Genomic DNA, 26,104 nt, shown 5'->3' on the forward strand with positions numbered 1-26,104 from the left:
TACTGTCCAGAATGTGTAGGATCTACAGGGTGATCGTTGGTCGTCACGGATTCTGTGGGCCAAAGAGCCTGTTTCCACATTATCTCTAAAGTAAAGTAAACCAGAGAGCATAGGTTTAAGGTGAGAGGGACTAGATTTAATCTATTCCTTTATTTGTCCCACACCGGGGAAATTTGCAGTGTTACAGCAGCAAAGTGGATAGCAGGTGACCCTCCCTCCACCCTTCCTCCATCCCTCCCTCCCCCACTCCCTCCCCCCCTCCCGGTTACAATGGAAACCCTACGAGGACGGGCCCAACTTGGTCTAGTTATAAATAAAAATAAAGTTAAGGGTAATTGTCATCATTTACTGTGTTTTTTTTTTACTTTTACTGTTTACTGGTCTGTTGACTGGTCTGCTGGGAGCAGTGCTGGTTGTGCAGTCTCACAGCAACGGGAAGAAAGGACCTCCGATATCTCTCCTTCACACACTTGGGGTGAAGGAGTCTGTCACTGAAGGAATTACTCAGTGCAGTGACAGTGTCCTGCATGGGAGGAAGTAACTGAGGCAGGTACAATGACAACATTCGAAAGACATTTGGACAGAAATATGGATAGGAAACGTTTAGAGGGACATGGGCCTAAGGCAGGCAAATGGGACTAGTTTAAATGGGGCATCTTGATTGTTGTGGACGAGTTGAGCCAAAGGCCCTGCTTCCGTGCTGCATGACTCTATGACACAAAGTGCTGGAGTAACACAGTAGGAAAGGCAGCATCTCTGAATAACATGGATAGGGGCCGTTTTGGGTCTATGTCCTTCTTCAGAGTCTATGGCTCCATGTCTCCAAACACATATTTTAGCCAAATGCCTTTTTAAAACGGCAAATAGGCCAGGTTTGCTGTTAACTCTATAAAGGTCAGTTGAGAGTTTATGATGACGTTGGGTCTCAATTTGCCTGACCAGAGAACATGTTGAATTAGTGAAATAAATGAACATCGATGGGAATGTTTCAGGCTCTTCATGTTATTGCCTATGAAGCAACTAATACAGGTAGAGCTACCCGCAAAACACCCTTTACTGATGGCAGTCAACGCTCAGCTAACAGATGGGCCAGGTGCAATTATCACAATTCTGTGAACATAACACGGTTTGTTCACAAAGGCACACTCGCTTTCAAACAGACTACAATACTCAAGGTCACATTAAGGCAGCAGAGAACACCACAGGCTCCCTTGGACCCATCAGCCCTCCAATTCAACCCATTGTCTCAACAGCATAGGAACAGATGAACTGATAACATATTTTCAGCTTTTACTTTGAACTATCCTGATACTCACATGACACGATAACAACAAAATAGGGCTAATTCCAAACCTCAACCTTTGTCATTAGTCATAGTTAAATTGAGACAAGGCACACCCTGTTTTGGAAATGGCAAGCCCAAAGGTCATGTTACCCACAAAATACTCTGCACTCATTGCATCCTCTGTCATAACATGAGAAAGAAAGCTGCCAGACAAAGGGCAGTGGAGCACAGGGAACAGGCCAGCAGGGTTCTAGCCAAGCGGAGGGTGAAGGGAATCTTGCACACTGTATTTACAGTGGCCAAGCACATTCAGACTTTCTCATGTGATCTGTTATTTAGATTTTAGATTTAGAGATACAGCACAGAAACAGGCCCTTCGGCCCACCGAGTCCGCGCCGCCCAGCGATCCCCGCACATTAACACTACCCTACACCCTCTAGGGACAATTTTTACTTTTGCCCAGCCAATTAACCTACAAACCTGTACGTCTTTGGAGTGTGGGACGAAACCGAAGATCTCGGAGAAAACCCACGCAGGTCACGGGGAGAACGTACAAACTCCGTACAGACGGCGCCCGTAGTCAGGATCGAACCCGAGTCTCCGGCGCTGCATTCGCTGTAAGGCAGCAACTCTACCGCTGTGCCACCGTGCCGCCTATACCATCATTTAATTCGCTTTTGGGTCTACACCACTCATTTGATACAGGAGAGACACAAAGTGCTGGAGTACATCACTAGATCATGCAGCAGTAGAGAGCATATTGACTGGTTGCATCATGAACAACTCGAATGTCTAGGAATGAAGGAGATTATAAGAAGTGAACACTTCCTAGTACCATCAGCAGTACCCACCTCCCCACCACGGATGGGATCTCTCGGAGGCACTGCCTCAAAAAGGCAGCCAGCATCATCAGAGACCCGCATCATCCTGGCCACACTCTTATTTCACTCCTGCTATCAGGAAGGTGGTATTGGAGTCTGAAAACTGACATCCAGGTTCAGAAAGAGCTTCAACCATCAACCTTTTAAACATAAAGCTGGGATCGACCTTGAAGACTCCGGTCGCAAGGCCTGGACTTACCATCTCGGAGGCTTCGGCCGTGGGCCCTGCAGACCACAACATCGGGAGCTCGCAGGTCCCTGGCTGGCGACCGGCTTTTGGGAGCTCCAGCTGTAGCAGCTTCAACCGCCCCGAAGTGCGAGGTATGATCGACCCGCCCGCAGGCCCTTCATCGCCCTGCGTGGCTCGGCCGCAGCACTTTCCATCGCCCGGTGGGGGCTCAGGACCTTCATCGGCCTGCTTGGCTCGGCCCTGGGACTTTCCATCGCCCGGTGGGGGCTCAGGACTTTCATCGGCCTGCTTGGCTCGGCCCTGGGACTTTCCATCGCCCGGTGGGGGCTCAGGACCTTCATCGGCCTGCTCGGCTCGGCCCTGGGACTTTCCATCGCCCGGTGGGGGCTTCAAAAAGTTGGGAGCCTCGATCACCTCGTGGCACCACGGGAGAGGAAATCAGGAGGAGATAAGACTTTGCCTTCCATCACAGTGAGGGTCTGCCTAGAGCAATCACTGTGATGGCTGTTTGTGTAAAAATTGTGTAAAAATTGTGTAAAAATTGTATCTGTGTGTCCTGTGCTTTTTGTTGTCTACTGCCGGACCCTGACGTGAGAGGACGCTGGCGTTGTTTATTCGCCGCTTCTCCGTTAGGATAGTTTGTCTGTTTGTTTTTATGTTTGATTGTTTATTTAAAGCACTTTGAGCACCTGATAAGGCGCTATATAAAATAAATGATTATTATTATTATTATTATGAACTCCAATTAAACTCTGAACTATGGGGTTCATTTATTGCACTAGGAACGTCAGGATTCGGTTTTTATTTTACATAGTTTGGCTTTCTGTTTCTTTATTGAAATTTTTCTCTTTGCTTATTATATTATCTATTGAGGCTGTGTTTACGAATCTTTTGTGCTGCTGCATATTCGGGCTGGCATAGCGGTAGAGTTGCTGCCTTACTACACTAGTGACCCTTTATACAGAGTTATAAAGAGTAATACAGGCAGTATCGCTGGAGAAAAGGAACACGGGACATTCCGGGTTAAGACCCTTCTTCAGACAGTCTGGGGAGAGGGAAATGAGATGGATGGAAATGTACATTGAACAAATTAATGAAAGGTTTGCAAAAAGACAGATCAAAGCCAGCAACAATGATCAAGGAAAGGTGGAGCCCACAATGGTCCATTGTTGGCTGTTGGGAAGTGGAACTAGTACAATGGCTAGGGTGCGGGAGGGATGGAGAGAGAGAGGGGATGCAAGGGTTACTTGAAGTTAGAGAAATCAATATTGATAACGCTGGATTGCAAGCTGCCCAAGTGAAATTTGAAGTGCTGTTCCTCCAATTTGTGTTGGGTCTCACTCTGACAGTGGAGAAGGCTCAGGACAGAGAGGTCAGTGTGGGATAGGGAATGAGAAAGGAAGTTAAAGTGTTTGGAAACCGGGAGATCGCACAGGCCAAGGCGAACTGAGCGAAGGTGTTCAGCGAAACGTAGAACTAGTGTGAATGGGCGATTGCTGGACAGCGTGAACTCGATGGGCTGCAGGGCCTGTTTCTATGATGTGCCTTTAAAGTGCAGAAGCTAATTACGCAATCCAACCCTGAAGAGACATGGTGTTGTTTTAGGTTTGAGTCAATAACATACACCATTTAGTAAGTGGAAAACCATTTGGATTTAGGTCAGGTCAAGCCATGTAATCTTAGCCCAGTCCTGTACTGTGTATAGGTCAGAAAGAATTGCTTAAAAATACTGAATGTGAATAGCATACTTAAGATTGATATGTTATAGCAATGCATGTGTTAACTAAGGTGAACAAATGCAGAGAGCAGTGAGTATATGGAACGAGTTGCCAGAGAAGGTAGTTAAGGCAGGTATTATAATTAACAAACATTTAGACATATACATGGATAGAAATGGTTTAGAGTGATATGGACAAAGTATGGGCAGATGAGACTAGTGTAGATGGGGCATCTTGGTCAGCATGAGCAAGTTGGGCCAAGGAGCCTGTTTTCATGCTGTATGATTCCATGCCTCTAAACTGAAGAAAAGGTTTGCAGCAAACATGAATGAGTCATGGCACCAACTCTCAAACTGACTCGTAACATTATTGCAAAAAAGCCATAAAATTATGGCCACAGGAAGAGAAATGTATATTTGACACTAAAGATAAAGATTAGGATGCATAGAAACATAGAAAATAGTTGCAGGAGGCGGCCATCTGGCCCTTCGAGCCAGCATCGCCATTGATTGTGATCTTGGCTGATCATCCACAATCAGTAACCTGTGCCTGCCTTCTCCCCATATCCCTTGATTCCACTAGCCCTAGAGCTTTATCTAACTCTCTTTTAAATTCATCCAGTGAATTGGCCTCCACTGCCTTCAGTGGCAGAGAATTCCACAAATTCACTACTCTCTGGGTGCAAACGTTTTCTCCTCACCTCAGTTTTAAATGGCCTCCCCTTTATTCTTAAACTGTGGCCCCTGATTCTGAACTTCCCCCAACATTGGGAACATTTTTCCTGCATCTAGCTTGTCCAGTCCTTTTATAATTTTATAAGTCTCTAAAAGATCCCCTCTCATCCTTCTAAACAGCAGTGAATACAGGCCCAGTCTTTCCTCATATGATAGTCCCTCCATCCCAGGGATTAACCTCGTGAACCTACGCTGCACTGCCTCAATAGCAAGGACGCCCTTCCTCAAATTAGGAGACCAAAAGTGCACACAATACTCCAGATGTGGTCTCACCAGGGCCCTATACAACTGCAAAAGGACCTCTTTGCAGAATGCTGGATGCAGAAATGGAATAAGATGCCATAAAAAAAACTCCACTGTCTATGTAACTTTGGGGCGCCATGGTGGTGCAGCGGTAGAGTTGCTGCTTTACAGCGCTTGCTGAGGGCCCGGGTTTGATCCTGACTACGAGTGCCATGCGTACAGAGTTTATACATTCTCCCCATGACCGCCGTGGGTTTGCTTCCAGATCTTTGGTTTCCTCCTTTGGTATGCGGCTGTGGTGTAAGGACGCATGTACTACAACAGATATTGCTTGTGTTTTGGAGCAGTGAGTCGAGTCTGTGCAACACAAGACATGAATGCATTGTGTCTGAGCTTTTGTGCAAGAATGAACAGTGAGCCTGACAAAACTGATGAATAGCTTGTGTTCCAAAACACATTGGCTGTTTGTTGTCGGAATAAGTAGCACCTGTTGGTATATTCCATCACTGCAGTTGCAAAGCACCCTCTTCACTCCTGTCTAATTGAAAACATTTTCTAACTTGCTGTAAATGGAAGTTGCCATTTATTATACATTAGCTCCGAAAATTAAATATGCTAATAATAAGTATTGTCAAATGCTATTCTGTTAAATCATCTTTATATTCAATTGAAACAAGTTTAGTTTAGAGATACAGCGTGGAAAAAGGCCTTCAGCCCACCAAACCACGCCAATCACCCCATACACTAACACTGTCCTCAGGACAATACACTATTTACTGAAACCAATTAACCTACAAACCTGTGGCGGCACGGTGACGCAGCGGTAGAGTTGCTGCCTTACAGTGAATACAGCGCCGGAGACTCAGTTTCGATCCTGACTACGGGTGCTGTACTGTACGGGGTTTGTACGTTCTCCCCGTGACCTGTGTGGGTTTTCTCCGAGATCTTCGGTTTCCTCCCACACTCCAAAGACGTACAGGTTTGTAGGTTAATTGGCTGGGCAAAAGTAAAAATTGTCCCTAGTGGGTGTAGGGTAGTGTTAATGTGCGGGGATCGCTGGGCAGCGCGGACCCGGTGGGCCGAAGGGCCTGTTTCTGTGCTGTATCTCTAAATCTACAACTAAAAACCTGCACGTCTTTGGAGTGTGAGAGGAAACCGGAGCACCCGGAGAAAACGCATACAGTCACAGGGAGAACGTATAAGCTTCGTACAGACAGCACCCATAGTCAGGATTGAACCTGGGTCAGGCAGTAACTCTATCACTACGCTACTGCAGTATGGTTGATCATTGGCTGGCATAGACTCAGTGGGCTGAATGGCCTGTTTCCACGCTGTATCTCCAAACTAAATGGACAGGTGATGTTTCAGGTTGAGACCCTTCCTCAGATTTAATGTTTTGGATCGGGGTCCCTTTCAGACTTAAACGTCAACTGTGCATTCCCTCCGCAGATGTTGCCTGACCATTGAGTTCCTCCAGCACCTTGTGTTTTGCTCAAGTTTTCCTAGTTCACTTGTTTTGTTATGGTTCGAATTAATTAAAACTGATTTTTTCCAGCTGGAGCATTCATTTCATTTAGGTGTTTGCTGGCTATTCCATGTGATGTCAAAGAACAATCAATATTTGCAAGTGCTTTCCAATGCGAAAAAAAACCCAGTGCTATAAAGTACTGTATCTGATGGTCCAAAAGAACCAGTCTGGATGTGGTCAACAGTGAAATTAAGGCATTTGTCACTGTCCTCGCAGAAAACCCAGTAATCTCTGCGGAGTGACCGATAGCTGTGGAGGAAGGAACTGCAGATGCTGGTTAACACTGAAGCTAGACACTAAATGCTGGAGTAACTCAGCAGGACAGGCAGCATCTCTGGAGAAAATGGATGGGTGAGATTTCAGGTCGAGCTCGACCTGTTGTCAGGCATCGATTCAAAGGAGTTACTCAACCAGCAAGTTAGGAAGCAAAATGTATAAATTAAATTAACATTTAAACAGATATTTTAAGAATTGGACACCTGACATCGAAAGGTACAAGTTTAAACTAGAGGTTGAAATCAAATATTCAGACTTTACTTTGAGACTTGAGGTGCAGTGCAGAAACAGGTTCTTCAGCCCACTGAATTCACACTGACCAGCGATCACCCATACACTAGCACTGTCCAACACACGAGGGACAATTTACAGAAGCCAAAAACCTACCAAGCCACATATCTAAAAATGTGGGACGTAACCGGTGCACCCAAAGAAAAACCAAGCAGTTACTGGGAGAACGTACAAACTCCGTACAGACAGCACCCATAGTCAGGATTGGACCCGGGTCTCTGGCCTTGTAAGGCAGCAACTCTACCACTGCACCACTCCACAGAATCCTTTTAAAATAATTTTGAAGCAAGGAGCTGCAGATGCTGGAAGTTCAGCCAAATATTATGCGTTGGAGTGTTGAACTGCTCAGCAGGCCAGGCAGCATCTAAAGAGAGATTGGATAGGCCCCTTCTCAAATTAACTGAAGACTTTGCAACAGACTTCTAAATAAAAGGTCAGAAGGAATCGGAGTAGAATTAGGCCATTCAGCCTATCAAGTCTACTCCACCATTCAATCATGGCTGATCTAACTCTCGCTTCTAATCCCATTCTCCTGCTTTCTCCCCTTAACTTCTGACACCTGTACTAATCAAGTATGTACTAGTCAGAGAGTCTGAGACACAGAGCATGGGAAAAGGCCCTTTGGCCAAACTCATCCATGCCGACAAAGATGACCCAACTAAGCTAGTTCCATTTGCCTGCATTTGGCCTTGTAGATTTTGTCCTTGAAGGTCATAAACAGGCCAAGAGATGGGGGAGACAGAAAGATGAGGGGGGGGGGGTGTAGTGGGAGAAATGTGTGCGCACAGGGGGGTGAGCAGAGAAAAGAGAGAGGGGAAAGCAACATTTCTAAATAATTATGTGAGAGAATGATTATCGGCATAAAATGTTTGGAGACCAGAGGGATTGCAACCTTGCCCGAATGTCCCATTAAAAACTAGCTTGCTGCAAAGTGAGAGGAAAAAAAATCATACATTCTTTAAGTTTTGAATGACTGTAGATTACTGAGGAATATCGTGGAAAAGGTTGCAGAACATTATTCCCTGTCAAGGCAGAGGAGACCTCTGGCACCAACTTCAACGGCACAGCGGTAGAGTTGCTGTCTTACAATGCCAGAGACGAGGGTGCGATCCTGACTATAGGTGCTATCTGTGTGGAGTTTGTACCTTCTCCCTGTGACTGTATGGGTTTTTTCCGGGTGCTCCGGTTTTCTCCCACACTCCAAAAATGTACAAGTTTGTAGGTTAATTATCGGTATATTGTCCCTTGTGTGTAGGATAGTGCTAGTGTACTGTTGATCGCTGGCCAGCGCTGTTTCGGTGGGCTGAAGGGCCTGTTTCCACACTACATCTCTGATAATGGTTAAAAGAGGGGTAGAAAATGTCACATTGGCATACTATCAAGTGCTAGGTTGCTTCTGTGCCAGAGTGAAATTTGCTGTGCTTTGAAAGTTAACTGAATGGTTGAAATTGTGACTACTTTCCATCTCATGCTTTTCAGGTCCCGTAACAATTATTGTTTAACAACTCATCTGACCTTAAAAAAAATTCTTATGAATTATTATGGCCTCTCAATTTTGCAAATTTAAAAGCGGCACATGGGCACAACTGGAGAGCTACTGTCTCAAAGCGCCAGAGACCCGAGCTCAATTCTGACCTCATCCACGTGAGGTCACTTCAACCATTCTGACCTCATCTATCTGTTTATGTGGAGTTTGCATAATTCTCCATGACCGCTTAGGCTTCCTCCAGTTTCCTCTCACATCCTAAGATGTGTGGTTTAAGCAGCTTCTGTAAAATTGCCTCTAATGTGTAGAGTGGATGAGAACATGGGATGGGCTAGCGGAATCAAGGGGTATGTGGAGAAGGCAGGAACGGGGTACTGATTGTGGTTGATCAGCCATGATCACATTGAATGGCGGTGCTGGCTCGAAGGGCCGAATGGCCTACTCCTGCACCTATTGTCTGTGTATCTATGTAACATAGAACTAGTGCGAACGAGCAATTGTAAGTTAATATTGGACTCGGTGGGCCGAAGGGCCTCTTTCCATGCTGAATCTCTAAACTAATAATGGATTCTAAAGTATTGACATTTCACTTGTTTATTTAGACATGTACATTCCAAACTACCCAGTGAACAAAATCACAAAACCAAGCAGCACAAATACTAAACACTGCTCATGGCTTCTTGTCAAAGGTATTCACATAAAAATGGAAAAGGATCAAGGAGTTCATTATTAAAAAAAGAGGCCAAGATCCCAGAACCCCAGGTAATAAAACATTTGTCCATTCAACCACCAAGTTCAATCAGAAAATGTAATCCCCAAAATGGTCAAGACCTAGAAACCCATTAAATAAGAGTTATACTTGGCTAACTGGAGTAACTAAAATCAATAGCCCTGGTCTATCTCAAAGTCTCACCCACCATTGTCAGGGACTGATGGAAAAAACAATTTATTTAAACATGTATTAAACCCAAGATAGACACAAATCACTGGAGTAGCTTAACTGCTCATACAGCATCTAGGCAGGCAGGGACTATCCCAACATTTAAGAAACAGTTAGACAGGTACACGGATAGGACAGGTTTAGGGGGATATTGGCCAAACGCGGGCAGGTAGGACTAGTGTAGCTGGGACATGTTGGCCGGTGTGGTCAAGTTGGACCGAAGGGCCTGTTTCCACACTGTATCACCCTATGACTTTATGAGCATCTCTGGAGAAAAGGAATAGGTGAGGTTTCGGTTCAAGAGCCTTCTTCAGACCCTCTTTAGTTCAGAGGTACATTGTGTAATCAAGCCCTTTGGCCCACTGAGTCCACACCAACCATCGATCATCATTCAGACAAGTTCTGCTATTCCATCTTCTACACACCAAAGGCAAGGTTAGAGTCCAATTAAGCAACAATCCTTTTGGGATGTGGGAGGAAACTGGAGCACCATGAGGAACCCCACGCAATCACGGGGAGAATGTGCAAATTCCTCACAGACGGCATCAGAGGTCAGGATCAAACTCTGGTCTCTGGTGTTGTGAAGCAACAGCTCTATCAGCATGATTACCAGCAACAACAAAAAAAATCCTCTCAGCTGAAAAAATAGAGTACTTTAGTTTAGTTTACAGATACAGCATAGAGACAGGTCCTTTGGCCCACTGAGACCATGCTGGCCGTCGATCATCTATTCAATCTAGTTCTATGTTATCTCACTCATAAGGAAGATTCAGGAGGTTTTTCAATTCGAATGGGATACATGTAAACACAGATGCAAACTGCCAAAGGGAAAATCTATTCAGAGTTTTGAGAAATACCGTTCAATCTGAAGAAGGGTCATCCAATCTTTTTCTCCAGAGATGCCGCCTGACCCGTTGAATTACTCCAACACTTCGTGTCTGTCTGGTATAAATCAGCATTTGCAGTTCTTTGTTTCTACATATGATACGATTTCACTGGATAGCATGCAAAACAATGTTTATCACCGTATCATACATGACTTGAGTAAACCAATACCAAAACCAATGGGGGAAGAGTAGGTTACAAAGAAAAATAGGAGGGAAAGGATTGAACTGCAAGCTAGCACAGATTTCATGGACCGACACTCTCCCTCCAACCTTGTAAAGATATATTGATTGATTAAAAGATGCAGCATGGAAACAGGCCCTTCAGCTCATGAAGTCCAAGCCTACCATCGATCACCCGTTTACACTAGTTCAATGTTATCTCACTTTGTCATCCACGCCCTACATATTAGAGGCAATTTACAGAGGTCAATTAACCTCCAAACACGCACGTCTTTGGGATGTGGGAAGAAACCGGAGCACCCAGGGAAAACCCATGCGGTCACAGAAAGTATGGGCGAACTCCACAGGCACGGCACCCAAGATCAGGATTGAATCCTGGTCTTTAGTGCTATGAGGCTACGTGGAAACGTTTAACTGCATGTCTTTGAACTGCACCTACAGAAACAGTTTGGTCAGGAGCCAAACATTATTTTTCTCGTTGAGTGAGAAACAATGAATCAATTGGCTTCCTCTTCCATTATTGCATTATTCTCTTTAACAGGAACAGAGAATGCACTTCATTAAAACATGTAGCCTTGATTTCTATTTTTGTCTTGCTTATGCACTGAGCAATTGGACAATGAAAATACATGTGTAATAAAAATGAACTGCAGATGTTGCGATATACCAAAGATGACACAAAATGCTAGAGTAACTCAGCATCTCTGGAGAAAATGGATCAGTGATGTTTTGGGTCGAGACACTTTTATTAGTGAACTTTTCATACACTAAGCCAATTATTCATCTTTTTTTGAGGAAACTAGAAAAATTCTTCTGGGTATGTTTTTTTCCCCTCACATTTAGTTGATTGCCCAAAGGATACAAAAAAAATAAGTCAGAGTTATACAGCACAGAAATTTGGCCCAACATGCCCATGCCAACCAAAATGTCCCATCTATGCTCGTCCTGTCTGCCTGCCCACAATTGGCTCATATTTCTCTAAATGTTTCCTATCAGTGTACCTGTCCAAAAGTCTTTAAGTGCTGTTAGAGTACTCGCCTCAACCACCTCTTCTGGCAGCTCATTCTATGTGGAAAAAGTTGCCCCTCAAGTTCCTGTTAAAACATTCCCCTCTTAACTTAAGCTGATGTCCTCTGGTTCTTGATTCCCCAACTTTGGGTAAAGGACTGTATTCAAGCACCCTAACTATTCCCCTCATGATCTTATACACCTATGTAAGATCACTCCCTCATCCTCCTCGGAACAACCTCACCCTATAGCTCAGGCCCCCAAGATCCTTGTAAATCTTCTCTGCACTTTTTCTAGCTTAATAATATATTTCCTATAGCAGGGTGATCAAAAATGAACATAATATTCCAAATGCAACCTCAGCAACATCTTGTACAACTGTAAAATAACATCCCATTCTATACTCAATACCCTGACTGATAAAGGCCAATGTACCAAAAGCATTCTCAACCATCCAATCTACTGTAACACCACTTTCAGGGAACTATGTACCTGCACTCCACAACCCCTCTGCTCCACCACACTCCCCAGGGCCCTGCCATTCACTGTGAAGGTCCTGTCTTGGTTTGACTTCCCAAAATACAACACCTCACACTTATCTGCAATAAACTTAATTAACTATTCCTCAACCTACTTGTCCAACTGATCAATATCTTGCTGTAATTTTTGGTAACAATCTTCACTTTCTACGATACCATTCGCTTTAATGTCATCTGCAAATATGTACAATCATCTTTCTAATGGTTTGGTCTCCTCTTCTGACATTTTCTCACAAAGGTGTAAAAAATCACCAAACTGCTAGGTGATTATTTTCTTTGGTGCGCATTTCACTTTCTAGAAATGTTACCCTATTGTTCTGAAATGTTGCTTCCTTTTAGTCCACACAGATCATTGCTTCCATTTCAAATCTCCACACATCTCTGGTTGATAGTTTGAAAGAGAAAACATGGAATCTTCGCCAACCATTGATCACCCGATCACACTAGTTCGATGTTATCCCATTTTCTCATCCACTCTCTACACACTTGGCGAAATTCACAGAGGCTAATCAACCTAACAATGACCTCATTGGAGATGCTCAGACTATTTTTTTTTTTTAAATCAAACTTTAATGGAATTATCTTGCACTAAATGTTATTTGTGACTAGATTTGTGACCAGTTTGTGACTAGATTGTACGCAACAAAAAGCTCTTCCCTGCACCTCAGTACATGTGACACTAATAAAGTAAATTAAACATAAATACAAACATAGAAACCCACATGTTTTTGGGATGTGGGAAGAATCCAGAGGAAGCATGAGGTCAAAGGGAGAACATGCAAACTCCACACAGACAGCACCCAAAGTTAGGATCAAACCGTAGTCTCAAGTACTGTGTGGCAGCAGCTCTACCAGTTGCTCCACTGCACCACCCATTGTGCTGTTGAAACCTCAAAGACCTTTTGTCCTATCTAATCATCGGATGTCAACAGTGAACCTTTGTCTTGCTCATTCTGTGCTCAGTCTTCCCTGAGCAAACTTCCAGACTGTCGAGATACAGCATGAAAAAAGCCCTTCGGCCCACCGAGTTCACGCTCCAGCGATCACCCCGTACACCAACACTACCCTACACACACTGGGGACAATTTACAATTTTAACCAAATCCAATTAACCTACAAACCTGTACGTCTTTAAAAAGTGTGGAAATAAACTGGAACACCTAGCACAGTGGTGCAGCAGTAGAGTTGCTGCCTTACAGCACCAAAGATCCAGGTTCAATCCTGACTGTGGGTGCTGTCTCTACAGACTTTGTACGTTCACACTGAGACCTTGTGGGTTTTAGACAATAGACAATAGGTGCAGGAGTAGGCCATTCAGCCCTTCGAGCCAGCAATGCTGATCACTCTCAATCAGTACCCCGTTCCTGCCTTCTCCCCATACCCCCTCACTCCGCTATCCTTAAGAGCTCTATCCAGCTCTCTCTTGAAAGCATCCAACGAACTGGCCTCCACTGCCTTATGAGGCAGAGAATTCCACACCTTCACCACTCTCTGACTGAAAAAGTTCTTCCTCATCTCCGTTCTAAATGGCCTACCCCTTATTCTTAAACTGTGGCCCCTTGTTCTGGACTCCCCCAACATTGGGAACATGTTTCCTGCCTCTAATGTGTCCAATCCCCTAATTATCTTATATGTTTCAATAAGATCCCCCCTCATCCTTCTAAATTCCAGTGTATACAAGCCTAATTGCTCCAGCCTTTCAACATACGACAGTCCCGCCATTCCGGGAATTAACCTAGTGAACACACGCTGCACGCCCTCAATAGCAAGAATATCCTTCCTCAAATTTGGAGACCAAAACTGCACACAGTACTCCAGGTGCGGTCTCACCAGGGCCCGGTACAACTGTAGGACCTCTTTGCTCCTATACTCAACTCCTCTTGTTATGAAGGCCAACATTCCATTGGCTTTCTTCACTGCCTGCTGTACCTGCATGCTTCCTTTCAGTGACTGATGCACTAGGACACCCAGATCTAGTTGAACATCCCCTCTTCCTAACTTGACACCATTCAGATAGTAATCTGCCTTTCTATTCTTACTTCCAAAGTGAATAACCTCACATTCTCTAGGTATTCCAGTTTCCTCCCACACTGTAAAGTTTACAGGTTTCTAGGTCAATTGGCTTCAGTAAAATTGTACATTGTCCCTAGTGCGTAGGATAGTGCTAGTGTACAGGGTGGTAGCCAGTCGGCACAGGGTCGGTGGGCCGAAGGCTCTGTTTCCGGGATGTTTCTCTAAAGTCAAAAGTAAAGTCACCTGGAGAAATCCATGTGATCACGGGGAGAAAGTACAGGCAGCACCCATAGTCAGGATTGAACCCAGGTCTCTGGCACTGTGGGGCAACAACTCTACCGCTGAAAACTATCGGAAAATTTCTCAAGCGTTTGCATGAAGGATTCGTTAATGATTGGTGTCTACAAGCAGACAGCTTCTCATACCGGTTTAATACCAATCTGTTCATTTTTAAATCTCCTGCAAAAGCTTCCTATTCTACCCCCAAAGATACATTCCCAGCACACCCTCCTAACTCCTGATCCAATTCTGCACCCATTCCCACCTGTAAACCAGGACTCAAGACAGTCGAGTTGGCTTAACATGCTCTGCAGCAATTAATCATTCTAATCACCTGCTCCTAACCAGGTATTCACCCTGTTCTTGATCATTACACTGCATTACCTTCAGCTGGAAGATAATTCCAAATAATCAGTCCTCTGTGGAAACACTGCAAAAAAGCTCTTATTAAAGTGCATCTTACTGAAAGATTGGGATCTTACACTCTCATCCCCCAGCATTATTGATACATACAAGTCCCTGCTGAATACCTGCACACGTGAAGAAAAGACAGGAGTGTCTCTCAGATGCATTCAAATACTGCAGTTTAGGTTCGTTTTAGTTTAGTTTATTACTACATGTACTGAGGGACAGTGAAAAACTTCTTATTGCATTTTATCCAGTCAGCAGATAGGCTATGCATGATTGCAATCAAGGCATCCGCAGTGCACAGGTAGAGGTTAAAGGGAATAACATTTAGTGCAAGATAAAGTCCTGTAAAGTCCAATTAATGATAGTCCAAGGGTCTCCTATGAGGTAGATGGGAGGTCAAGACCTCTCCAGTTGGTGATAGGATGGTTCAGTTGCCTCGTTCAGGGCATAGCTTTAAGGTGAGAAGGGCACCGTTTAAAGAAGTGTAGGTCAACTTTTTTTTTTTTTTTACACACAGAGGGTGGTGGCAAGTGCTTGGAACAGTCCTTTTGGATAGTCATATGGCTATGCAGGGAGAGGAGAGATATGGATTGTGCACAAGAGTTGGTCTTGGTATCATGTTCGACACAGACATTGTGGGCTGAAGAGCCTGTTCTTGTACTGTACTGTTCTAAGTTCTGTGCAAGTGCTGGAGTAACTCAGCAGGTCAGGCTGCACTCAGAGTTGCTCCAACACAAGTGTCTTCTTTTTGTAAACCATCATCTGCAGCTCCTCTTTCCTTCCTGTTCCCATGAGCTGTTTCAAGTTCTCCCGTTCTCTCAGTTCCGGGGGACATGCCACATCCACATTCCAACCGTGGATCCGACGCACCCGCCACGGAGTCGGGGGACTGACAGCCTGGAGGGGGACATCGCCGAGACCAAGGTCGGCTGCGGGAGGCATCTCCCCACAGCACAAGGGCTGAAGATGGAGACGGACGACGGTTCGCAGGACAACTGAAATGGAGGCTACGGCTTCAACTTTGTGGCCAGATGCGGCTGGGACTGTGAAATGGTGCCAATATGGTACCACTTGCATATAGACTCAGTGGGCTGTTCTATACATTCTGTACTAACTGGGGGATTGTCTGTGTATGGTGATACTCTTGCTGATCTGTGTACAAAAAAAAAGTTTCCCACTGTACCATTGACTGCCTGGACATTCTGGTTCATTTATCCTCAATCAACATGACTAGTCAAGTCAAGTTTATTTGTCACATGCACATACACGATGTGCAGTGAAATGAAAGTGGCAATGCCTGCGGATTGTGCAAAAAAAAAATTACATTTACAGCATATAAATAAAAGTTAATACAGAGAAGACAAAATTTAGTCCCTGGAGTTATAAAAGTTAACAGTCCTGATGGCCTGTGGGAAGAAACTCCGTCTCATCCTCTCCGCGTGACAGCGGAGGCGCTTGCCTGACCGTAGCATCTGGAACAGTCCGTTGCTGGGGTGGTAGGGGTCCCTCATAATCTTGCTTGCTCTCGATCTGCACCTCCTGATGTATAGGTCCTGCAGGGGGACGAGTGTAATTCCCATGGTGCGTTCTGCCGAACGCACTACTCTCTGCAGGGCCTTCCTGTCCTGGGCAGAGCTGTTCCCAAACCAGACTGTAATGTTGCTGGACAGGATTCTCTCTACAGCCCCAGAGTAGAAGCAATGAAGGATCCTCAGAGACACTCTGAATTTCCAACAAATATTTACAAACATGGACTCATCGTAAAGCCACACTGAGAATATCTACTTGCAGGAGTCAACTGTGGCTCAGTAATCAATATCCTCATCTCCAATTCCAAATGAGAAGACCCACTCCAGAGAATGGAACACGATGGGAAGTCTGGATATAGAATCAAGGAACTGCAGATGCTAGTTAATGCACATGATACAAAATGCTGGAGTAACTCAGCAGGATAAGCAGCTTCTCAGGAGAACATAGATAGGTGACGTTTCAGGTCAGATGAGAAGAAGCAGCCTATCCATGTTCTCCAGAGATGATGCCCGATCCACTAAGTTACTCCAGCACTTTGTGCCCACAATATAAAGCCTGGTCCACTTGGCATGAATAAGAGACAACTATGCTGACAGACAGGTCCCTTTCAATCAGGGAGCAAAACTTTGGTTCTCTTTGCTCTCACATGTGAAGAGAGTAGACTTCATGATAGAATATTGAAGAAGAGCAGGGAAACTATGCCAGGCACACTCACTAATGATGGGTATGTGGAACGAGCTGCAAGGGGAAGTAGTTTTAAGGAAAGCACATTGTCTGAAGAAGAGTCCCAACCCACAACGTGGTCTGTCCATTCCATGCACAGATGCTGCCTAACCCGTTGAGTTCCTCCAACACGTTGTGTTTACCACAATTGAAAAGGCATTTGGACAGGTACATAGATAGGAAAGTTTGAGGGACATGGGCCAAAATGTAGGCAAGTGGGACAATCGTAAATGGGGTGTGGAGGTCGCCATGGGTGAGTTGGTTTGATTACTCCAGTCCTCTGGGCCATGGGTAATATTCAGGCTAAAGTTGAGTTCTTTAACCATAGGCCACCACAGTAACAGACAACTCAACACACCATCTCCACGTGTCCTCCAGGGGACTTCCTGTGCTGCACAAAATATGTCCCCAATACAACGACCTCTGGTAGAAAGCAAAATTAAAATGGGACGAGACTGACCCACACAATAATAACAACCATATATTCAGATGGTAGGCCCTTACTGCTCTGCGTAAAACAAAAACACACTATCTCCATTAAACTTTCCCCCTCTCACCTTATAACTATAGTTCTCCCCTGACTCTCAGTCTGAAGAAGGGTCTCACCCATTCCTCCTCTCCAGAGATGCTGCCTCTCCCGCTGACTTACGCCAGCATTTTGTGTCTATCTTCGGTGTAAACCAGCATCTGCAGTTCCTTCCTACACGATAGCTTTGCCCTCTGTGTTAGACATTTTCACCCATGGGAATAAGGTTCTGACTGTCCACAATATTACTGTACGATAAAAATACAATGCAATAAACTAAGTTTTATGACCAAGGGCACCACACACCTCTTGGTCAATTGTCGCTGGGCTTGGCCAAGCTGGCCATTCATGGGTCATGGCAGGGGGGCAGAACACCAGCCCCTCTTTCAGGCTCGTATCTGCCCGGGTGTCCCTGGAGAGGGACATGGTGTCCACGGGCACCTTGATTACTTGCCGGGATCATGGGCACTACAGGAGCCTGAGTGCATCTTAGATGAGAGCAACAATGTTTTATATACATATATAAATACAAGTTTGTCACCTCAGTTCCACACATCTCCGTTCTAAATGATGGGACCTTATTTTGTTGTTATGTCTCCTTGTTCAAAATTGTTCCTTTAGTGAAAACATTTCAACAGCTATCTTTTCCAGACAAGTAAAAATCTCATATGTTTCAATAAGATCATCTCCTGTTCTTCGAAATTTCAATAAATACAGAGCGCAATTTGCTGGACATTTCCCCTTAAGACAATTTATCCATACCCAGAATTGTCCCATTCCTGATCCTTCTCTAAATACCTGCAATAAAATAAGATCTTTCATTAAATACAGAAAACCACATCAGCACTCTAGTAATGGCATCACTTGTGCCTATACAGTTGTAGTTTGAGTTTAGAGATATTGCATGGAAACAGGCCCCTCAGCCCAACAAGTCCGTGCCAATCACTGATCACCCGTTCACATTATTTCTACATAATCACACTTTCTCATCCAATCCCTACGTATTAGAGGCATGTTTTCTTTTTACAGAGGCCAATTAACCTTCAAACCCGCCCGTCTTTGGAATGTGGGAGGAGACCAGAGCACCAGAAGAAACCCCATGTGGTCACAGGGAAAAGGGGCAAAGTCCACACAGACAACACCCACAGTCAGGATTGAACCAGATTCTCTGGCACTGGAAGGTAGCAGCTCTACCAGCTGCACCACTGCAAATGTTCCCTCCATTTATGCTCGAACTCTCTTGAAGTAAAAGCCATAATTCCACTGGCCTTCCTGAATATCTGTTAGCTTCCGGTGCTTTTCATACATGAAGACTCTCAAATCATTCTGGGCAGCAGTTCTTGTGATCTTTTACATTTTAAATAATAATCTGTTTTATTATGCTATCGTTGATCCTAAAGTAACATTAAACGTTATTTTTAGCGAGCTGGAAAAATAACTGTTTCAAGTCTTGGAGATATTGATCTGTTCGACGGTCCACCTCTGCATACTTGTTCGACTCTCTCGGAGATCATTGAACCAATGTCAAAGACAAACAAATTTCAAAGGCAATGTGTGCCATTGATGGGCAGAAAGTCAGAACCTGTTCCCAGGGTGTAAATATCAAAGACTATAGGGCTTTGATTTATGGTGAGAGGGGCAAAGTTTAAAAGGTCTGAAGAAGGGTCCCAATCCAAAACAACACCTAAACATGTTCTCCGGGGATGCTGCCCGACCCGCTGAGTTGCTCCAGCACTTTGTGTCTTTCCTTCTTAAACCAGCATCTGCAGGATCTTGTTTCTACATCTAAAGTTTAAAGGAGATGCTCAGAGCAAATTATCTTATTTTTTATTTTACACAGAGGGTGGTGGGTGCATGGAACGCACTGCCAGGGTTGGTAGTGGAGGCAGATAAAACAGTGGTGTTTAAGAGGCTTTTCGATAGGCACATGGACATGCAGGGAATGGAGGGATATGGATCACATACAACCACCACTCCTAGCAGTGCGTTCCAGGCACCCTCTGTGAAAAACACTTGGTCCACAGATCTCCTTTAAACATTGTAGAAACAAAGAACTACAGATGCTGGTTGATACACAAAAGTACACACAGTGCTGCAGTAACTCAGCATCTCTGGAGAACATGGATTGGTGATGTTTTGGGTGAAGACATTCTGATCGGATCTGAAGAAGGGTCGCAACCCGGAATGCCCCCTATTCATGTTCTCCAGAGGTGTTGCCTGACCTGCCGTGTTACTCTCGCACTTTGTGCCCTTTAAACGTTCACCCTCCCACCTCGAAGCTATGCTCTCTCGTAATTGACAATTCCACCCTGGAAATGGGTTCTGACTATCTGTGCCTCTCATAATAGTATGCACTCCTACCGGGTCTCCCAGCAAAAGATCAACACGAGTGCACAATCCGCAACATCAGGTCCGAGGGCCGAATGAAGGGTTCAACTTTGTACGGTGTCTATTTTCACGATTTGTACACACTTTCCAAACAATGCCCTCTTCACCCGCACTCGGGAGTTCAAAATATTTTCGCCACACAATACAAGAACCCCAATATTTATATGCTGTGGCGTTGAAGGAATCTCCGTGATACCTGTACAAGTCTCAGCTCCCCAGAAGTACAGGGACTGCTGCCTCTAAACTTTATCAAGTGTTATTGCTCGAGGTTCCCCGCGCCTCCGAGAACGGGGCACCATGCCTTGGCTCAGTAGTGCATTGGAGGCCAGTTCCATCGCTAAACCGGCGTCTTTCAGAAATCAATCGTGGACACATGTTGAACTCAGGGAAACAACATCCGATGGGACACCGCGAGCAAATCTCTCGCAGGTTTAAACGCCGCGGTTGATTCATTTGGCCGTCAAAATACATGGGGAAGGCTGTTGAGTGAACGTAGTAGTACCTTTCATCCTCTTGTGACTGAGATTGGAAACCACACTGGGAGGAAGTAGGCAAGAACTGGCTGGACCTTCGGTGGAAAATAGAAGTGCAACTTTCAATAGCAGGAAGAAAAAAAAACCATGTTTCTTGTCCAAATGTCATCCCATTGACATTTGGAGGTGAAGCCAAGGGGCTGAGGCTGCAACAACCGTTCAGCTAGAGCCTGGTGTTGAAGGCAACACATTGGTGCATTACCATTACAGCGGTTCTCCGGCTCCCTGCGGTTGCAAGGTTTGTTAACAAAAGAAAAAAAAAGCCGGGGTATTAAACAGTGTCACGTCCAATGTAACCACGTTACCTTTTTCTCTCTCAGTGCATGGTATGTATCTGTGCTATGGAGCCCCGCGCTTGCACCTTCCCCCCTAGACTGACTGACTGGACGCAATGTGGGTGTCTGGGCTCTGGCTGGTGAGAGGAGTGCGTTGCAATATTGTGCTCAGCACTCAACGCTAACAGCCGTGACACCGACACCACCAAGGCAATGCAAGGCAAGGCAAGCAGAGAGAGCTGTGCGTCTACTCCGCTTGCTGCTGCAAGGGAGAGGGAAGGGAGAGACCAGACGAGACGTTAGGGCAGTAACTGGGCCCTCTCAATGCTTCAGATCAACACTCAGATACAGTGTGGCTCTCTGCGCCACCTGACACTTTCCGCGCAGAGCAAGGCTTAGCAGCAAGCAAAGCCTGGGGGGGACAAGCGCTGTCAATTCCTCGGGTTACCTGGGTTGTCAGCTTAAGCCCGCTGCTCCTTATCCGCCTCCGTGCGCAGGTAAGTGGGGTCCATGGGAGCCGGCGCCGGGAGTAGGAAGTATTTTGTTTAAATGGACGGATTTAAAGGTGAATGCCCAGTTCTTTGTACCTCGCTGACTGGCTGCAGCCTCCGCCTCCTCCTCCTCCTCTTCCGTGTACATTCAGTCACTGACGTGCGGCGTAGCCCGAGTGTACAGCGCTCCCCCCGGGTCCTAGAGGAATCCAAGCAATTTGCACACCTATCGGGGATAGACACAGGCCCACACACACACACAGTGACAGGCAGGAACACACACACACAGGTGCAACACACAAGATGCACATAAACAAAACATCAGGCACACACACACAAACATGGGCACACTCAAGACTGCCGGCACACACAAAAAATATAGATCAAGTCATATAGAAACACAAACACACACACACACAAAACCAGATCCAAACACACACCCGCACACAAGATGCCCATAAACAGAACACCAGACACACAGACAATCATAGATACTCAAAACTACTGACACAATAATATGGACGAAACCACATAAATACACACAGACAAAAACAGACACAGACACACATACACATACCCACTCTCTCTCATTCACACACATACAGAAAACCAGATACCTACACACTGACAAAACCAGATTCAAACACACACACGCACACTCTCTCACACACGCACACACAAACAAAACCAAATGTAAACCCACATACACATGCACTCACACAAACACTCACACGCATGAGCGCACACACTCACACACAGGTTCAACACAAGATGCACAGAAACCAAATGTTAGACACGCATACACACATAGACACATTGAAAACTGCTTACAGTTACATAAGCACACACATGCCTGCAACAACGCAGGCAAAAACAGATACACACACACACAAACATGCATAAAACCACAAAGAAACACACACAGTGCAACACACAAAATGCACATAGCAAAATACCAGACGCACATACACATACAAGTATACACACACACAAAACTTCTAACACACACACACACACACACACAAATATATCGACAAAAACAAATGCAAATGCACACATGTAAAAGCTCAGATAAAACCACAGAGATGCATGCATACATACACAAGCACATAGACACAAACACTTAGTCAAAGCAAATATAAAGCCACACACACACCCGTGCAAGGTTAACACGCAAAATGCACATTGGTTAATTGGCTTCTGTAAATTGTAAATTGTCCTTAGTATGTAGGATAGTGCAAGTGTGCGTGGTGATCACTGACTCAGTGGGCCGAAGGGCCTGTTTAAACCCTGTATCTCTGAAGTCTAAAAAGTCTAAAGTAAAGTAAACTGTGATCTCTTGTGCCTCAAATCAAACTCTTTCGGGAAAATAATGTGATTCAGACACGAGAGATTTGAGTCACAACATGTGATGAGTGTAGTACATGTGGAATGACAAGGTGACATTACATGTACATTTTCCAAGGCTACATGTCAGCTCTGCTGAAGATTAATTGTCAGAGAATGATGGCTGTGATTAATTAATCTTATCACTGCTTCAAATGGGAACCAAGGCAGCAAAAGGAAAATTGTATGGAGCTTTGTTTTATTGTTTGACTGATAGGTCTATTGTTACATGGCACTGGTAAGCTTCCACAAACTTGTCTACCCTGTGTCATTCTGCCAACTGAGGCAATGTTTACAAGTATTTCTGAAGATAAGAGTGGAACATCTGAACAATCCAAGCTCCATCAGTGCAATAAAGATGGACACACGCTGCTGGAGTACACAGCAGGTCAGGCAGCATCTCTAGTCGGGACCATTCTTCGGAATGGAAGGGGTGGGGGTGGGGGTGGGGGGGGGGGGGAGAATTGGAGGAGACGAAAGTCCAGGACAAATCAGGACCAGCAACAGATGACATCAGGCAGGGTGGTTCCCTGGTAAGCCCATTGTTGGCTATGGAAGGTGTGATCTCAAGAGGGAGACATTGCTGCCTGTGGGAGGAGGAACAGGGAAGGGAGTAAGAGAATGCTGGTAAAAATTACTTAAATTTAGAGAAGCCAACGTTGATTCGGCTGGGTTGTAAGCTACCCAAGGGAAATATGAGGTGCAGTTCCTCCAATTTGCGTGTGGCCTCACTCTACAAAGGAGTGCTCCAGCACTATGTGTCTATCATTGGTATAAACCAGCATCTGCAGTTCCTTGTTTCTCCACCGGTGAGCTAGTCTAGTTCATTACCTATGCACTTCAGTCACCCAAATCTTCTGTCTTGGAATCACTTCACCTTCCTCAACACTACTATGTTCTGGTAAAGCTCAGGTATTATAAATAGGCTTAAAAAAGCAAATTGTCTTTGTGGGATAACAAGTGATTGAGTGCATGGTAAATTTGAAAAAAAAGATTGAGCTGCCTACTTACGAACAATAACTTGACTAAATCTTGTGTTCGGAGACACAAGAAACTGCTGATGCTGGAAACTTGAGCAAAAAACAAAATGTTGGAGGAACTCAGTGGGTCAGGCAGCATCAGTGGTGGGAAAGGATATGCAACATTTTGGTTGGGATACTTCTTCAGAATGGAAGAAAGGTCCCGACCCGAACCATCACCTGTCCATTTCCCTCCACAGATGCTGACTAACCTGCTGAGTTCCTCCAACAGTTAGTTTTTGGCTCAGATTTCAGAAATACAGCATGGAAGCAGGCCCTTCACCCCACCAAGTACGTGCTGACCATCGGTCACCTTTTCACTTTCCTTCTACGTTATCCCAGTTTTGCATTCAGTCCGTACATATTAGGGGAAATTTACAGAAGCCAGCCTGCAACCTACAAACCACCACGTCTTTGGGATGTGGGAGGATGCGGGAGCACCCGGAGAAAACGTGCGTGGTCACAGGGAGAGAGTGAAAACTCTGTACAGACAGCACCCGAGGTCAGGATGGAACCTGGGTCACTGATGCTGTGAGGCAGCACCTCCACCTGCTGCACCACTGTGCTGCCCTTATGACCTCATGTTTATCTTTTACATGAATAACTTTGTGGATTGTCAAAAAATAAATGAAAATGAATGAAAACAATGTAAGTGAATTTCCCTTGTATAATATCAAATAAAGATACAACCACTATTGAACAGGATTCCTTGGCACTCCACAATATGTCTAGGCAACACTGTCGAGTGGTACAGTGGTGCAGCGTTAGAGTTGCTGCCTTACAGCACCAGAGACCCAGGTTCGATCCTGACCTCCAGTGCTATCGGTACGGAGTTTGTACATTTTCCCTGTGACCACATGGATTTTCTCCGTGTGCTCCGGTTTCCTCCCACACCAAAGACGTACAGGTTTGTAGGTTGATTGGCTTCAGTAAAAATTGAAAACTGTCCCAAGTGTGTAGGATAGTGTTAGTGCACTCGTGATCGCTGATTGGTGTGGACTCAGTGGGACGATTAACCTGTTTCCATGCTGTATTTCGAAAGTCTAAAATGTAAACTAAATTCCACTATACAGTAGTTCTATTGCATTTGTACTGAATAATTAACAAAAGTAACCACTGGCCTGTTACCTTAAAAAGATCAATATTGGCAATTACACATTCAGCAATGTCAATGTAAAACCAATGGCTTCTCTTGAACCTACTCTTTCGCTGACCTTCCCAGTAAAATGGTATGAACCACATCACAAAGATTCACCTACTGATAATGTCGATAAGGATTGAAGACTGTTTACAAATCTAAAACTGCAGATGCAAGTGCGAAACATTAGCTCTATTTCTCTTTCCAAGGTTACTGCCTGACCTGCTGAGTATTTGCAGCATTTTTTGTTCCCTAAATGGGCTACAGGCTTTTATAGAGTAGTTTATTAAGGTTTTGATAAAACACTGATGATACCAATCTGCGTAAGAAAGAACTGCAGATGCTGGTTTAAATCGAAGGTAGACACAAAATGCTGGAGTAACTCAGTGGGACACGCAGCATCTCAGCAGGAGAGAAGGAATGGGTGATGTTTCGGATCGAGACCCTTCTTCAGACTCTTGATGATACCAATTTCCGGGCCTGATCAGATATATCTGAGGACACTGTGGAAGCTGGAGAGGAAATTGCAGGAGCCCTGGTTGAGACATATGAATCTTCATCAGCCACGGGGGAGATGCCGGAAGACTGGAAGGTGGAAAATGCTGTACCTCTACATAAAAAAAGTCTGAGAACTATAGACCAGTAAGCCTGTCATCAGTGGTACGCAAGTTACTGGAGAGGATACTGAGGGATAAAATATATATGTATTTGGATAGACAGACGCTGATTAGGGATAGTCAGCATGGTTTTGCACATGGGAGATCATGTTTCATGAATCTGATTGAGTTTTTTGAAGAAGTACCTGTAATCAAAAAGGGTGATGAGGGCAAAGCCATAGATGTTATCTGTATGGACTTCAGCAATGCATTTAATAATGCATGGTAGGCTGCTCAGGAAGGTTAGATCACATGGGATCCAGGGAGAGCGAGCTGACTGGACAGAGAATCAGCTTCATGGAAGGAAGAAGAGGATGATGGTGAAGAGTTGTTTATTGGACTGGAGACTGGGGACGAGTGATGTGCCTCAGGGATCGGTGTTGGGCCCATTGCTGTTTGTGATTAAAATCAAAATTTTGCAGATGACATGAAAGTGGAGGTTATAGTAGACAATATAGATGGTTATCAAAAATTGAACAGTTGGGAAAATGAATTGAGGAGTGGTTAATGGAGGCTAATGTGGATAGGTGTGATGTGTTGCATTTGGATA

At 44.8% G+C, this 26,104-nt stretch overlaps 1 protein-coding gene across 5 annotated transcripts in view; it reads right to left on the minus strand.

Annotated features, from left to right (window-relative positions):
- ccser1 (coiled-coil serine-rich protein 1) overlaps positions 1-21,686 on the minus strand; it is a 993,014-nt gene extending 971,328 nt beyond the window's left edge. For 4 of the 5 annotated variants that reach the window (XM_078403223.1, XM_078403228.1, XM_078403229.1 and 1 more), the window contains exon 1: positions 21,313-21,686. The gene's annotated coding sequence lies outside the window, so the exon portion shown is untranslated. The remainder of the gene's footprint in view (positions 1-21,312) is intronic. The other variant, XM_078403227.1, reaches the window with a different exon arrangement.
- Between the last annotated feature and the right edge of the window lie 4,418 nt (positions 21,687-26,104).

This window comes from Rhinoraja longicauda, chromosome 1 (assembly GCF_053455715.1).
Source record: "Rhinoraja longicauda isolate Sanriku21f chromosome 1, sRhiLon1.1, whole genome shotgun sequence".
NCBI lineage: Eukaryota > Metazoa > Chordata > Chondrichthyes > Rajiformes > Arhynchobatidae > Rhinoraja > Rhinoraja longicauda.